Here is a 16,796-nt window from a genome sequence, read left to right on the forward strand (position 1 = left end):
AATATCTCTTTCCTCCACTCAGACCAGAATTTTTCTGAACATGTCCCAGGACAAGAAAAGAATAGAGAAGGAGAATGACTAGATATGAGAATTGAGCTGTCAAGCTCCCTGGAAAGCAGGAGTTATGTGAAAGATGTGAATTTTGCCACATGCTAGGTTAAAGTGAAAGTCTCTCAGTTATGTCCAACTCTTTGTGACACCATGGAATTCTCCAGGCCAGAATACTAGAACTGGTAGCCGTTCCCTTCTCCAGGGGATCTTCCCAACACAGGGATCAAACCCAGGTCTCCCGCATTGCAGGCAGATTCTTTACCAGCAGAGATACCAGTGAAGCCCAAGAATACTGGAGTGGGTAGCCTATCCCTTTTCCAGCGGATCTTCCCAACCCAGGAATTGAACTGGGGTCTCCTGCATGGAAGGCAGATTCTTTTTAGGTAGTTTGTTCATTTATCCTTCCATCCATCCCTCCATCCATCCATTCGTCATCCACCCACCCATTCATGCATCTATCCATCCATCTGTCCCTTACTCTGTAGAGATGTTAGAATCAGAGACCACAATCTCAAACGCCTTCAGAGTATGAACAAGTTTTAAAGACTGAAAGATGGGAATGTGGGTGAACTGGAGAACACAGGTCTCATCTTAAAGAAGGACTTAAAGCCTTAGCATTTAGGAGGAATACACCTGCATTGTGAGTTGAATTCAGTCCAGTGTGAATTGAATTTTCAAGAGAAGCAGGAAACCCAAGTTTTTATAAAAAAAATCTTCCAACTTCTTTCCTTGATTTGTACATCTTTTTAAAATAACTCTTTTGAACTTTTTATTTTATGCTGGAATATAGTTGATTAACAATGTTGTGATAATTCCAGGTAAACAGCAAAGGGACTTGGCCATACATATACATGTAGCCACTAAAAATCTTCCAACTTTTAAATGTTGAAATCAGCTATCTGAAAATTTTAAAATCACTGTGCAAAATGTATCTGTATTCTGAATTTAACTAGCACTTTGAGACACACAAAGCTCCACTGTGCTTTTGATGTTTAGAGATGAAAGAGGTCAGAAGTGATTATGCTACAAAGCATATATATTAAATATTTTGTAATAACCTATAATAGAAAAGAATCTGAAAAATAATATATATCTATATCTGTCTCTGAATCACTTTGCTGTATACCTGAAACTAACACAGAATTATAAGTCAGTTATTTAAAAAAGAACAGAAAGTTAATATCATAGCTATAATAAAGAAAAATATTCTGAATTAATAAAAAGTTTTTATTCTGTCCTTCATTCTAATTTCCCAGTTGTTCGCTCATCACAAGCAATTTCTATTACCAGTTTTTTTTAATACTTATTTGTTTATTATTTGGGCTTCCTAGGTGGTTCAGTGGTAAAGAATCCACCTGCCAATGCAGGAAACGCAGGTTCGATCCCTGGATGGGGAAGATCCCCTGGAGAAGGAAATGTTAACCCACTCCAGTATTCTTGCTTGGGAATCCCATGGACAGAGAAACCTGGTGGGCTGCAGTTCATGGGATTGCAAAAGAATTGGACATGACTCAGCAACTAAACAACAACATTTGTTATTTATTTGACTTTGCCAGATCATAGTTGCAGCAGGTGGGATCTACTTCCCCTATCAGGAGTGGAACTCAGGCCTCTTGCATTGGGAGTGTGAAGTCTTAGGCCCTGGACCACCAGGGAAGTCTCACCAGTTTCCTATGTATGTTCCAAGATATATCCTATATGCATATATATATTCTTTAAAAACAACCACAACAATAAAGGCACAAACATTGTTTTGCATTTTATTTTCCCACTTATGACTTTTGGATATTACTTTTAATCAGTATGTATTGGTTAAATATATATATTAATATTTTATAGATATGATTAAATGTTTTCTATGTATCATATATAAAAACTCATTATTTCATTGCTATATAGTACTTTATCATATAGTAGTACCATAATTTATTTAATTCTCCTGCGTGATTTTAGTATTTTTTTCTATTCAAGCAAAATCATGAATGTCCTTGTATATGAGTCTTTGAATATAAATAAAAGTATAACAGTAGAATAAAAGCTTAGATGTGAAATCGCCAAGTGAAAGAGTATATGCATGTAAGTTTTGATATATTTTGCTTACTTTATTTCAAAGAGATTGCCGACCTACAGCACTCCCCACGTGGACTACCTGTCACAGTGTACTCTTGCTGATAACACAGTGTATTATCAGATTTTTTAACTTTTCTTTTGATAATTCCGTTGATGTTTTCATTTTTATTTCTTTACCTATGAGCAAGGGTGAACATCTTTTGAAAATCATTTGCTTTCCTTTTTTCAGTTATTCATTAAACATTTATTGACCATGTACAATATGCTATGCATTGTGCAAGGTACTGAAAATCCAAACCAAATACACACAATTTGTGATTCATGGAATGTATTGTCTACTAGGGGTGACAATGAAACAATTAATTACAGAAATAATTATTTGAGTACTGTTGTGATAAGGGTATGGTGATCATAGAGTGTGTAACAGGGCGCCTATCCTAGTCTAGGAGGATAAGGGGAACTTCAGTTCAGTTCAGTTCAGTCACTCAGTCATGTCTGACTCTTTGCGACCCCATGAACCACAGCATGCCAGGCCTCCCTGTCCATCACCAACTCCTGGAGCCCACCCAAACCCATGTCCATCAAGTCCATGATACCATCCAGCCATCTCATCCTCTGTCGTCCCCTTCTCCTCCCGCCCTCAATCTTTCCCAGCTTCGGGGTCTTTTCCAATGAGTCAGCTCTTCGCATCAGATGGCCAAAGTATTGGAGTTTCAGCTTCAACATCAGTCCTTCCAATGAACACTCAGGACTGATCTCCTTTAGGATGGACTGGTTGGATCTCCTTGCAGTCCAAGGGACTCTCAAGAGTCTTCTCCAACACCACAGTTCAAAAGCATCAATTCTTTGGCGCTCAGCTTTCTTTATAGTCCAACTCTCACATCCATACATGACCACTGGAAAAACCATAGCCTTGACTATATGGACCTTTGTTGGCAAAGTAATGTCTCTGCTCTTTAATATGCTGTCTAGGGTGGTCATAACTTTCCTTCCAAAGAGTAAGTGTCTTTTAATTTCATTGCTGCAATCGCCATCTGCAGTGATTTTGGAGCCCAGAAAAATAAAGTCAGCCACTGTTTCCACTGTTTCCCCATCTATTTGCCATAAAGGGAACTTCTGGGAGAATTAAATTGAGACCGGAAGAAGGACAAGAGTTAACAGGATGCTAATAGTAACATCACAATGCCTTGGTCTCCCTCTCCTGACCCTCCCAGGCACTGGGGAGTGACTATGCTTCTTTTTTACTTCAGACTCAGGCCCACCTGACTAAGAGGTAATCAGAGAACAGAATAGGAAAACAAATCTGAATCAGTTTATTTTCATTATTCTGGTGAAAAGTGTGGTGGCTAAAATCACTGACCAAATTTTATTATTTTGAAATAAATGTTAATTTTTTTTTTTTTTCTGCTGTGTCATTTGGGATCTTAGTTCTCCAACCAGAGATCAAACCTGTGCTCCCTGCATTGGGAGTGCAGAGTCTTAACCACTGAACAGCGAGGGAAGTCCCTGAAAGACACGTTAATTTTAATATCCTATTTGTTAGTTAAAAATCAAGAGATAAAATAATTGAGATTATTTGGGATATTTGACAGAATGACAAGTTTTGCACCCCCTCCAAAACATTTTTATTTTCTTTGACTACCAAAAATTGGATTCCTTTACCTAAACTTAATGCTGTATAACAATTGTTAAATCATGAAAATTTGCTGAAAAGATCTTTTCTCAATTACAGCCCTTTATAATATTGAGACCTTGATAATAAAATTTCATATTAAAAAAAATTAGCAGTCAGCAAATAACTTGGGGAAAGACTACTGGGAATTCATGTGACCTCAGCCTAGACCTCATTGTGTCACCCTGTTATCATAATATCGCCTTGTTTTAATCCTGTCTGAAACTATCTGAGGTTGGTATTATTGGGAATTCCCTTATGGTTTGGTAGTTAGGACTCTGTGCTTCCACTGCTGGGGACACAGTTCTGATCCTTGGTTGGGGAACTAAAATCCCGTATCCCACATATTGTGTGGCATGGACAAAAAAAAGATGAGAATGGCATTATGCTGTTAAAATTCAGGTTGCTTTCTATATTTGAGCCATTGGTACCCTCCTACTGTAAACTCTGCGTGGTTGTGATAATTACACAGGCATAATTAAAAGATATTGTAGGTTTGGCTCCAGACCACCACAGTAATGCAAATATCACAATAAAATGAGTCATACAAAGTTTTTGGTTTCTCAGTGCATGTAAAAATCATGTTTACTTTTACATAAAATCTAGTCTACTAGTGTGCAATAGTATTATGCCTAAAAAAAAAAAACCAATGTGTATACCTTAATTAAAAGATAACATTGTTAAAAAATGCCAACCATCATTTAGGCTTCCAGCAAGTCACAATCTGCTGGTGGAGGGCCTTATCTCAGTGTTGATGGCTACTGACTGGTCAGGGTGGTGACTGAAGATTGGGGCGGCTGTGGTAATTTCTTAAAACAGTAATGACATTTGCCACATTGATTGACTCTTCCTTTCAGGAACGATTTCTCTGTAGCATGCAATGCTATTTGATAGCATTTTACCACATTAGAACTTTAAAAATTGGGAGTCAATCTTCTCAAACTCTGCTTCTGTTTATCAACCAAGTTTATGTATGTTCTAGATCCTTTGTTGTCATTTCAATAGTCCTTACAGCCTCTTTACCAGGGGTAGATTCCATCTTCAGAAACCACTTTGCTCATCCATAAGAAGCAATTCCCCATCCTTTAAACTTTTATCATGAGGTTGCAGCAATACAGCCACATCTTCAGGCTTCATTTCTAATTCTAGTTTTCTTCCTTTCCCTACCATATCTGCAATTACTTCCTTCACTGTAGTCTTGAACCCCTCAAAGTCATCTATGAAGGTTGGAATTAACTTCTCCCAAATTCCTGTGTATGTTGATATTTTGACCTCTTCGTACGAATTATGAATGTTTTTAATGGCGCCTTGAATGGAGAATACCTTCTAGAAGGTTTTCAGTTTACTTTGCCCAGGTCAGTCAGAAAAATCTCTTATTGATCACAGCTTATAGCCTTATGAAATATATTTCTTAAATAATAAGACTTGAAAGTCAAAACTACTTCTTGATTCAAGGGCTCCAGGATGGGGTTTGTTTTTTTTTTTCTGTGCAGTAGGACCCAACTTGTGGGCTTAAAATATTCAGTAAACCCACAGTAAAGCTGTCATCCACGCTTTGTTGTTGCATTTATAGAGCACAGGCAGAGAAGATTTAGCATAGCTCTTTTTTAAACAATTTTTATTTATTTATTTATATTGATTTTTTGTTGTACCACGCTGCATGTGGGATCTTAGCTTCCTGGCCAGGGACTGAACCCATGCCTTCTGCACTAGAACTTGAGGTCTTAACCACTGGACCACTTGGGAAGTCTCTAGCATAGTTCTTAAGGGCCCTAGAATTTTCTGAGAAGTAAATGAATGTTGACTTCAACTTAAAGTCACCAGCTGCATTAGCCCCTAACTAGGGAGCCTGTCCTTGAGGCTTTGAAGCTAGACATTGTCTTTTCTCTGGCTGTGGAAGTCCTAGATGGCCTCTTCTTCCAATATGAGGCTGTTTCTTCCACGTAGAAAATTCCTGATTAAGAGTAGCCACCATCAATAATTATCTCAGCTAGATCTTCTGGATAACTTGCTGTATAACTTGGTAACTTCTATATCAGCACTTGCTGCTTCACATTGTACTCTTATGTCAAGAAGATGGCATCTTTCCTTAAACCTCATGAACCAACTCTGCTAGCTTCAAACTTTTCTTCTGCAGCTTCTTCTTCTCTCTGTCTTCACTGAATTGAAGTAAGTTAGGGCCTTGATCTGGATTAGGCTTTGCCTTAAAGGAATGTTGTGTTTGGTTTGATCTTCGGTCCAAACCGCTAAAACTTTCTCCATATCAGCAATAAGGCTGTTTCACTCTCTCATCATTCATGTGTCTACTGAAGTAGCCCTTATAAGTAAGTACCTTCAAGAACTTTTCCTTTGCAGTCACAACCTAGTTAACTGGTACAAGAGAGCTAGATTTTGGCCTTTTTTTTTTTCTTTTGACATGCCTTCCTCTCTTAAGTGTAATCATTTCTAGCTTTTGATTAAAGTGAAAGACTCTCCCTTTCACTTGAATACTTAGAAACCATTGTAGGGTTATTACTTGGCCTAAATTTTAATATTGTGTCTCAGGGAATAGAGAGGCCTGAGGGACAGAGAGAGAACGGCCAGTTGGTGGAGCAGTCAGCACACACACAACATGTTGATTAAGTTTGCTGTCTTACATGGGCGTGGCTTGTAGCACACCCCCCCAAACAAGTGTAATAGTAACGTCACAGATCACTGTAACAAATATAATAATAATTAAAAATTTTGAAATATTGTGAAAATTACCAAAATTTGTCACAAAGACATGAAGTGAGCAAATGCTGATGGAGAAATGGCACTGTTTGACTTGCTGGAGGCAGAATTGCCACAAACCTTCAATTTGTAAAAAATAAAATCTTTGAAGCACAATAAAATGAGGTAAGCCTGTTAGTAGCTTCTGGAAGAGTAGTTGGTTAGTTTTTTAGGGTCATAAAGTCAATAGCTTTATGATAACCACATGGGGGAGCTCAACCTTTCTTAATAGTTACCTTAGAAAATCACATTCTTTTTTTTTGTTTGCATATTTATTTATTGCAATTATTTTTTGTTTTTATCAATCACCCACAAAATTAAAAATATTCAGTTGGTGTTACCTTCCCCCTCTGCAACTCTTAGTCTTATTCCCTAGAACCACTCACTATTTTTTTAGCTGTTTTCGCAAGTATTTGGCTCTCTGTTTCTAAATGTGGGACTTAGACTGCCTTATCTTGATTTAACAACTTTAGATAGTATATTACATATGTTCTGTTATGGTAGATGTGGATTTAAAGTCAACCACTTTGACCACCAGGCTACACCAAGCCCCACCCGCCACCCTCACCCCGTTCCCACCCCCACTCCCCACCCCCACCCAGCCATCTTCCATCCCATCCCCCTCCCACCCCTGCCCTTGCCACACAGACACACACCAGTTGTGTAATTAGAATGCTTTCAAGTGAGAATTACAGAAAGCCTTGATTCCACTGGCTTAATAAGGGAATTTGTTATCTCCATTTAAGTCTGAAAATCGTGTTTTTCAAGGTTGCACAATTCAGTGAAGCATTGAAACCTGAGTGCTTTTGTTCTTTGCTCTGCTGTCCTTGAGGTGTTGACTTTATCTTCAGGTTGACTGCCCTCATGATTGCTAGAAGGTAGAAGCATATTTATTTGTCTTTTCCACATGTCCAGAGGAACATGGACAGTGCAATGTCTTTGCACTTCTGTTTAAGAAGCCTCTCAACAGAATTGGATCTATGTTTCTTCCTAAAACTATCACAGTTAAAGGGATTGGGACTAACTAGATTTACCCTTTAGGACTTGTGTTGGGATCAGCCTCCCCTTAAGCAGATTGCCAAACAGAAAATGGTAGATACTAGAACAAAATCTAGGTGGAGGAAGGTGGGAGATGGAGGGAAGGGATGCTGGATAGGCAGGAATACTCTGCCATAATAATAGAATTATGTCATAATTTTTGGTTCAATTGATAGTCATGCATAGCATCATATCATATATTGTTCACTTCTGGACCAAATAATTTTTTATGGTTTAATTTATTTGCTTTTGTGTTCACATACTTGCTTTTCCTGAAGTTGACAATTATAATATTGATTTTACTCATATCCTTTTCAGTACTCCTCATTTTTTTCCTATGAGATTTGTCAAACTCCTCTCAATACTTTCCCAAATGCTGAGCAAGTCAGATAGTTTATTAACTTCATATCTTTTTCGGAGAGCTTATCTCCAAGGAGCTCCCTGGGGATCACTCTGTTCTCTAGGTCAGTTGTCAAACTGTGGTTATTCTGTAACTCATTACTAAATTCGACACTCCGTTTTGGAGATCCACAAATTTTCTTTTCCTTGATTCATTTGGTTATTTTTCTGGACTCTTATTAGCTTTCTATGGAAGGAAGTTTGTATAACTTTTATGTGTCTGCAGATGCTTTTAGTTTACTCTAAAGCTAGACCAGGTATAAAATTCTAACTTGAATTTCTTGCCTGGGGCACAGATCATGAACTCCTTATTGCAAAATCCAGACTTAAATTGAAGAAAGTGGGGAAAACTACTAGCCCATTCAGGTATGACCTAAATCAAATCTCTTAGCATTATACAGTGGCAGTGACAAATAGACTCAAGAGACTAGATCTGATAGACAGAGTGCCTGAAGAACTATGGACAGAGGTTCATAACATTGTGCACCAGGAGGTGATCAAAACCATCCCCAAGAAAAAGAAACGCAAAAAGGCAAAATGGTTGTCTGAGGAGGCCTTATAAATAGCTGAAAAGAGAAGCAAAAGGCATAGGAGAAAAGAAAAGATATACCCATGTGAATGCAGAGTTCTAAAGAATAGCAAGGAGAGATAAGAAAGCCTTCCTAAGTGAACAATGCAAAGAAATAGAGGAAAACAATAGAATGGAAAAGACTAGAAATCTCTTCAAGAAAATTAGAGATATCAAGGGAATATTTCATGCAAAGATGAGCATAATAAAGGACAGAAATGGTATGGACCTAACAGAAGCAGAAGATATGAAGAAGAGGTGGTAAGAATACACAGAAGAACTATATAAAAAAGATCTTAATGACCCAGATAACCACAATGGTATGATCACTCACCTATAGCCAGACATCTTGGAGTGCGAAATCAAGTGGGCCTTAGGAAGCAACACTACGAATAAAACTATTGGAGGTGATGGAATTCCAGCTGAGCTATTTCAAATCCTAAAAGATGATACTGTTAAAGTGCTGCACTCAGTATGCCGGCAAATTTGGAAAATTCAACAGTGGCCACAGGACTAGAAAAGGTCAACATTTATTCCAATCTCAAAGAAGGGCAATGCCAAAGAATGTTCAAACTACTGCACAATTGCATTCATTTCACATGCTAGCAAAGTAATGCTCAAAATCCTCCAAGCTAGTCTTCAACAGTATGTGAATGGAGAACTTCCAGATGTTCCAGCTGGATTTAGAAAAGGCAAGGGAACCAGATATCAAATTGCCAACATCCATTGGATCATAGAAAAAGCAAGAGAATTCCAGAAAAAAATCTACTTCTGCTTCATTGACTATGCCAAAGCCTTTGACTGTGTGGATCACAACAAACTGTGGAAAATTCTTAAAGAGATGGGAATACCAGGCCATGTTACCTGCCTCCTGAGCAATCTGTATGCAGGTCAAGAAGCAAGAGTTTAACTGGACATGGAACAACAGACTGGTTCAATATTGAGAAAGGAGTACATCAAGGCTGTATATTGTCACCCTGCTTATTTAACTTATACACAGAGTATATCATGTGAAATGCTGGGATGGATGCAACACAAGCTGGAATCAAGATTTCCAGGAGAAATATCAATAACCTCAGATATGCAGATGACACCACCCTTACGGCAGAAAGTGAAGAGGAACTAGAGAGCCTCTTGATGAAGGTGAAAGAAGAGAGTGAAAAAGCTGGCTTAAAACAACATTCAAAAAATGATGACCATGACATCCAGTCCCATCACTTCATGGCAAATAGATGGGGAAATAATGGAAACAGTGACAGACTTTATTTTCTTGGGCTCCAAAATCACTGTGGGCAGTGACCGCAGCCTTGAATTTAAAATGATTGCTCTTAAAATTAACTTGCTCCTTGGAGGAGAAGCTATGACCAACCTAGAGAGCATATTAAAAAGAAGAGACATCACTTTGCTGACAAAGGTCCATCTAGTCAAAGCTATGGTTTTTCCAGTAGTCATGTATGGATGTGAGAGTTGAACCATAAAGAAAGCTGAGTGTCGAAGTATTGACGCCTTTGAACTGTGGGGTTAGAGAAGACTCTTGAGAGTCCCTTGGATTGCAAGGAGATGAAACCAGTCCATCCTAAAGGAAATCAGCCATGAATATTCACTGGAAGGACTGATGCTGAAGCTGAAGTTCCAATACTTTGGCCACCTGATGGGAAGAGCTGACTCATTAGAAAAGACCCTGATGCTGGGAAAGATTGAAGGCGGGAGGAGAAGGGGATGACAGAGGATGAAATGGTTGGATGGTATCACCGACTCAATGGACATGAGTTTGAGCAAGCTCCGGGAGATGGTGGAGGAATGGGAAGCTTGGCTTGCTGCAGTCCATGGGGTTGCAAAGAGTCGGACAGGACTGAATGACTGAACAACAGCGACAACAATAACAACTACAAAAACAACAACAAGGTCATTACTGAGAAGTTCAAACCATTCTCATTCCTATTCACTTATGAGTGGTCTTTTATTCTCTCTTCTGAAGACTTAAAGGATTTTCATGTTATTCCCAATGATCAGTAACTGTAGGATGCTGTCCTTGGAGTGAGACATCTGAAATTAATAGTGCTAATCATTTGGTGAGTCTTTTAAAGCTTTAGATTTGGGTCTTTCAGCTCCACTGAAGTGAAGTGAAGTGAAGTAAAGTGAAGTGAAAGTCACTCAGTCATGTCCGATTCTTTGTGACCCCATGGACTGTGACCCACCAGGCTCCTCTGTCCATGGAATTCTCCAGGCCAGAATACTGGAGTGGGTAGCCTTTCCCTTCTTCGGGGCATCTTCCTAATCCAAGGGATCGAAATCAGATCTCCTGCACTGCAGGCAGATTCTTTACCAGCTAGCCACCAGGGAAGCCCTGAGCTCCACTAGTTATCTTGAATTATTTCTTAGATTATCACTCTTTAATTTTTTTCTTTTCTTCTCTTTCTGACACTTAGAATGATCAGATATTCCACAATCTGGACTAATATTCTGATTTTCTTATCTTTTGTATTTTTCATCTTTCCCTTGTTCCCCTGATCTCTTTTGTTCATATTTTCTGGGAAGACTATTTTCCAACCCTTCTATTTAATTAAACTTTTTCAATGTATAGATTTCAAGAGCTGTTTCTTGTTCCTGGATTATCTGTTTTTGTAGCACTGTTTTTAAGGATACACCTTCTAGCTAAGATTATTCTATTTATAAGTTTTTATCTCTTCCCTGTATTGTTTATCCCCTTTTCCCTTTCCACTCCTTGAATCTTTCTTTTCATGTTTGCTTTTTGTGAATTCTCTCTTCTGTGTTGTTGTCTTCCAGAAATAGCTGTTAAAAATCTGATAAAGCATTCATTTATATTTAAGGGTGGAATCCCAAGCAGTTGGTTGGAAGTTTGTTTGTAGCCACTTCTCCTGTGAAATCTTTCATGATTCCTCTAACCTCTGTGCTTTTAGTCTTTTAATCCCCAAAGCACTCTGAATCTCTCTTATGGCATTCACATTCTGCTTTATATCAGTTACCTCTAACCTAGTCTTATACATGTAAACTCTTCTATGAGATATGGATTCATTCTCCTGGAATAAGTTGCATTAAACCAGCCTGGATAACTTTGGAACATTTTGTTTCTTCTATTTCACTGTCAATGCTGTTTATCATTGTCAATTCTTATTAATCAGGAACATGGTTGAAATTCCTGAATTAACTTTGCACAATCTGGTAAAAACAGCCATAGAATTGTTTGACAAATTTACTAAATAAATTTATCTATCAGTATTTTATTTTTGTATTTTCATTGATTTGTGGGCAGCATAGTTATCCTCCAAGGTGTTAGGTCTGTCAGTCATCAGGGAGATGATACCCCAAGAACTTACAAAAAACAGCTTGTTAAAAACTGGAGTGATTTGTAAACATCTACTGAATCAAAGAGTGATGTGTAATAAATGGCTCTCAACTCAAACTAAAGTATGATTAGAAAAGGAATATTTCTTTTAAAGATGGTGAAAGGCTTCTAAGAAGTGTAGTGCTTCAAAGTGAAAACACATTTTTGTCAACTTCCTTAGCAATAGTCATTGTTTAATTAACTATCAAGAATATATATTTTTTAAGAAGTTAATTATTTTAGTGCTAATAGATTATGTATTTTATTTCTCTGTTATGAACTAGAAAGAACATTTTCCTTGAAACATTGCCATATAATTATATATCATGAAACAATTGCTAGTGTGCAAAATGATGATTTAAAAAAAAAATCAAGTCAACTGATGTAAAAGACTTACTAAGACTTGCAAAGCTTACTAAGATTTTCTGAAAGGTATAAAAATTGAAAGCTTAATCTATGTTGATGGTGTACAAGTCACAGTTTGTTTCCCTTTGCAACTAAACAAAGAAATGTTGACTCTTGACAATTTTCCTGAATCTTAAGCATAACAGGGATTTGTTTGCTTAGTTAATTCCCTGAAGGGCTTCCCAGGTGGCACTTGCTTAGTTACTCAGTCATGTCTAACTCTTTGTGACCCCATGAACTATAGCCTCCCAGGCTACTCTGTTCATGGGGTTTTCCAGGCAAGAATACTGGAGTGGGTTGCCATTCTCTTCTCTGGGGGATCTTCCTGAACCAGGGGTTGAACCCCAGTCTCCTGCACTGAAGGCAGATTCTTTACTATCTGAGCCACCAAGAACCTGCCTGCCAACACATGAGACATAATAGACTCAAGTTCAATCCCTGAGTTGGGAAGATCCACTGGAGGAGGGCATGGCAACCCACTCCAGTATTCTTGAGAAGATGAATTCTCCTTATTCTGGAGAATCCCACAGATAGAGGAGCCTACAGATAGAGGATGTGGCAGGCTACATCCATAGGTCACATGAGTTGGACACAACTGAAATGACTTAGCATGCAAGCATGGAAAATTCCCTGAAATCTGTGGTGTGTGAGTGTGTATGTTTCTGTGCTTGTATGTGTACTTGGCTTGGTGAAGTGGTAGAAGGGGAAGAAAGCAGGTTGCTTGATCTCAGAGAAGACTTACCTTTGCCTGATAACCCAAAATGGGAAAATAACAGCAAAAAGTAGAGGCGTACTTAGGACATTATTGTGGGTGCTAAAAGAATGGTGAAAATTGGCTGCTGTTTCTTTGACATGCCTCCCATCAAGGAGTATATACCCTCTCCCTTTGAATCTCGGCTGGCTTCTGACCCCCTCAATAACCAGTAGATGGAGCAGAAGTGATGTTGTGTGCCCCCTGAGGCTAGGCGAGAAAGGTGATACAGAATCAGTTTTTGGAATCCTGAGCCACCATGTAAGTTCCCATACTGCCACATTGAGAGAAAAATCCATATCACCCAGGAGGCCATGTGTAGTTGCTCAGAACCAGTCAGGGTCTCAGCTGATAGACAGCGTCACCTATTAGACATTTGAGTTAATATACCTCCAGATGATTCCAGCACATCTTTTCCTCCCATGCCATAGTCAATGCCAGCTGTTGAATCTTCCTGACTGAAGCCTCAAGTGTCACGGAGCAGAGGCAAGCCATATTTGCTGTGCCCTGTTAAAATTTCTGATCCACAAAATTCACAAGCATAATGAAATGGTTGTTTTAAGCCTCTTAAGTTTTAGGGTAATTTGTGACGTGGCAATAGTGATAAAATAGAAGAGACAAAAGGGAGTAGATTAGTCAGGTTCTAGGGAAAGAAAGCTGGGTTGTGAGATGACTATGCTGAACAGAAGCAAATTTTCTAAACACACAAGTAGATCATGAGTGAGCCTCAGGTGACAGCCCTTAACTGTTCCGATATCACCCTAGGAATTCTTCAGATATATTACTTTAACAAACACAAGAATGTAAAAGAATTAAAATACTAATGTTCTCTTATAATTTTTTTTTCTAATAGGTAAGAAATGGATTTATTCAGATACAGAGAGACGCACACTCCACAGACAGAGTGTGGGCCATCATAGAGGGTGAATGCGGCTGTTCTCTTATTCTGTACAGTCTTTCATGAGTTCCTCCAGGTTCCATGGAATATTGCTGGGTGGCACAGTTCCCTTTCCTAGCACTCTTGGTTACACCTGAAGTATATTAATAATACTAACATGAAGGTATGTTAAGAAGATTAGTAAAAGTAACTACATCAAACATTAGAAGTTAACTTCACATAGAACGTGCGTGACTACAAACTCTACAACATTGATCTAATTTGCAAATATTTAATAATACCATTTAACTCCTCTTGTAGGGGGTATATAAGCCCCTGAGCACATTTAGTCTGTGCTCAGTCACCTTGCATTTCCTAAGATGTGGAGCAAGCAGCAAATCTTCAAGTTCAAACCCAGGTGAACTATTGTCTCTCTTCACCATTGCCTCTGACTCCACTGTCTGTTTTTTGGCTGTGAACATTTTTACCTCTTGCTTCCGATCATCTTCAGTGATACAGACCAAGCAGTAGCCATCAACTGTTGAAATTATTCTTTGTATAACTTTCTGAGGCTGCAGAGCTGTGGGTACACAAGCTTTTTAAAATATATTTCTTTGGCTGCGCTGGGTCTTAGTTGCGGCACACAAGATCTTTGATCTTCTTTCAGCATGCACATCTTTTAGCTGCAGCATGTGAACTCCAAGCTGCAGCATATGGAAACTAGTTCCCTGGCTAGGGTTCTAACCTGGGCCCCCTGTATTGGGAGCTCAGAGTCTTAGTCACTGGACGACCAGGAAATTCCCTACACAAACGTTTTTTGATATTGATGGGGGAGAGGAAACTTGAAGTTTTTGCAGATGATTGCCAACTTGTTTAGCCCTTCACTGTATTGCTTTCCATTCTTGGCCAGAGAGTTGCTCTTGTTTCCGTTGGGTTCTTTGGGGAAAGAAAAACAGGAGTCCTGTTTTTCAGGACTCTCTTATGACATGCATGTATTGTACTGAGGGTAAATAAGAATCAAGCTGGACCAACATTTAATGATAAATGAGTTAAAATTGAACTTTCTTTTATTCTCTGTGACTGAACCTATGTTGTTGATGAGTCCTTATTCCCTCTGATAGTAGAAAACACTTGTAACAGGATCTATAATGAAAATTTAAGCTAAGATCCTAAGATGACAAATGCCAGATGTCAGAGTGGATTGTGAGGATTTGTAAAATTTCAAGGGAAATTTCTAAATCTTTTTCATATCCAAGTTCTAAAGGATAGGGTTGGAAATGGGAAGAGAGGATTGGATAGAGGATATCTTTGAAGAGAGCTCTGTTGTGAGCCCTCCCTGCCTCCTTTCTGTTCAACTAAATCTGGTGGGAAGAGTTCCTCAGGAATCTTGCCATGAGATTCATGTAGTTGAGGGTGGGATGGGGCGGGATGTAGCCCTGTGAACTGATGTCTGACTTTTGAGGGAAAAATGTAAAAGACAGGAATGTGGACTATCCAGATGATCCAAGGTGGGAGCAAAGGATGTGTTTGTGTGTTTTCTCAATCAGATGTGATCATTGGGAGAAAAGACAGGCCTGAGGCTCTCTGAGATCTGAGGCCAAGGAGGCCTGGTGTGCTGCAGTCCATGGGGTCGAAAAGAGTCGTGACTGAGTGACTGAACTGAACTGAGGCTCTTTGAAATCCCATGCCTGGACTGAATGATGGGAACCCAAGGGAAAGAATGGACTGTGGAATGTCAAAGGGGAGCAACTAGCAGGGTGAGGGGTGGGAGAGATGCATCCACTAGGACTAGAAACAAAATTGAATGTTCCCAGTGAGGATTTCTAGAGGGAGTCCTAAAAGGGACCATACATTTAAAGCCAGTTTTAAACATCTATCGGATCAGAGGGCAAGGACCATTTAATGACAGTTTCAATTAGCTAATAACTTTCCTGTTCTCCCTCCCTGCTCCCCTTTTCCTTCTTTCCTCCTGCTTTGACCCTTGAGAAGTTGAATAACACATAGGAAAATAAGACATAGGTGAGAAGGAGTAGAAGCTTAGGGTGGGGAAATGAAATCATATTCCAGTCTTTGGTTGACTTACCTACAAAGACCTCAGTTGGAAGAGGGGAGAAGTTAAATTCAATGTTTTGGTAGTTACTTGAGATTGCATACTTTCGTATTCCTTCTGAGACTTTGTTTGCAACTCAATGTGACCATTTGGGTTTTTATCATTTAAGAATGACCAGAAAAGTCTAGGACTACCTGAATTTCATTCTGGGTGAAAGGAGGAGGGAACCAAGGAGCAGACTCTTCACTTGCAATTTTAACTTCCCATCTTGTCCCAACCTAGAAAGATCTTTTATCCTTTTAGGGGTAAAAAGATGCCCTTTCTTTCAATATGGAACCGTTGCTATAGGTATCACAAAATTGTCTGATTAGTGTTTTAGGTTTTAGCTGAAATCTTGCAAGTCAAATCCTGTTGCATTTCAAAACAAATTAATCACTGTATTTTCTCAAGGACTTGTAACTCAGGCCCTTTGCTTTTGTTTTCAGACTGTGTCTTCTGTGAGCTGAGGGAGCAACTTAATTGGTTTCCTTATTCTAGGCTAGGTAGGTAGGTAGCCTCAGGGAAACTAGGAATTACTACCAGTTAGGAGACCAAAATTGCATTTGTTTTCTATTTAAAAAAATGTTATCCTGCCTCACACCAATATTAGTCATGCCCATGGCATGTAGTGCCACTGGTCTCCATTTGGCTTATAACGTACTAAGGTAGGGGCTTCCCAGGTGGGCTCAGCAGTAGAGAATCTGCCTGCCAAAGAGGAGAGGCAAGGCAAGTTTGATCCCTGGGTCAGGAAGATTCTCTGGAGTAGGAAATGGCAACCC

At 39.0% G+C, this 16,796-nt stretch overlaps 1 long non-coding RNA gene across 1 annotated transcript in view; it reads left to right on the top strand.

Annotated features, from left to right (window-relative positions):
• The window catches only part of LOC145541451 (uncharacterized), a 49,382-nt gene that overhangs the window by 21,768 nt on the left and 10,818 nt on the right, over positions 1 to 16,796 (top strand). The gene's annotated exons all lie outside the window — the stretch shown is intronic.

Source organism: Giraffa tippelskirchi, chromosome 3, assembly GCF_054371585.1.
Source record: "Giraffa tippelskirchi isolate mGirTip1 chromosome 3, T2T-mGirTip1v1.2.pri, whole genome shotgun sequence".
NCBI lineage: Eukaryota > Metazoa > Chordata > Mammalia > Artiodactyla > Giraffidae > Giraffa > Giraffa tippelskirchi.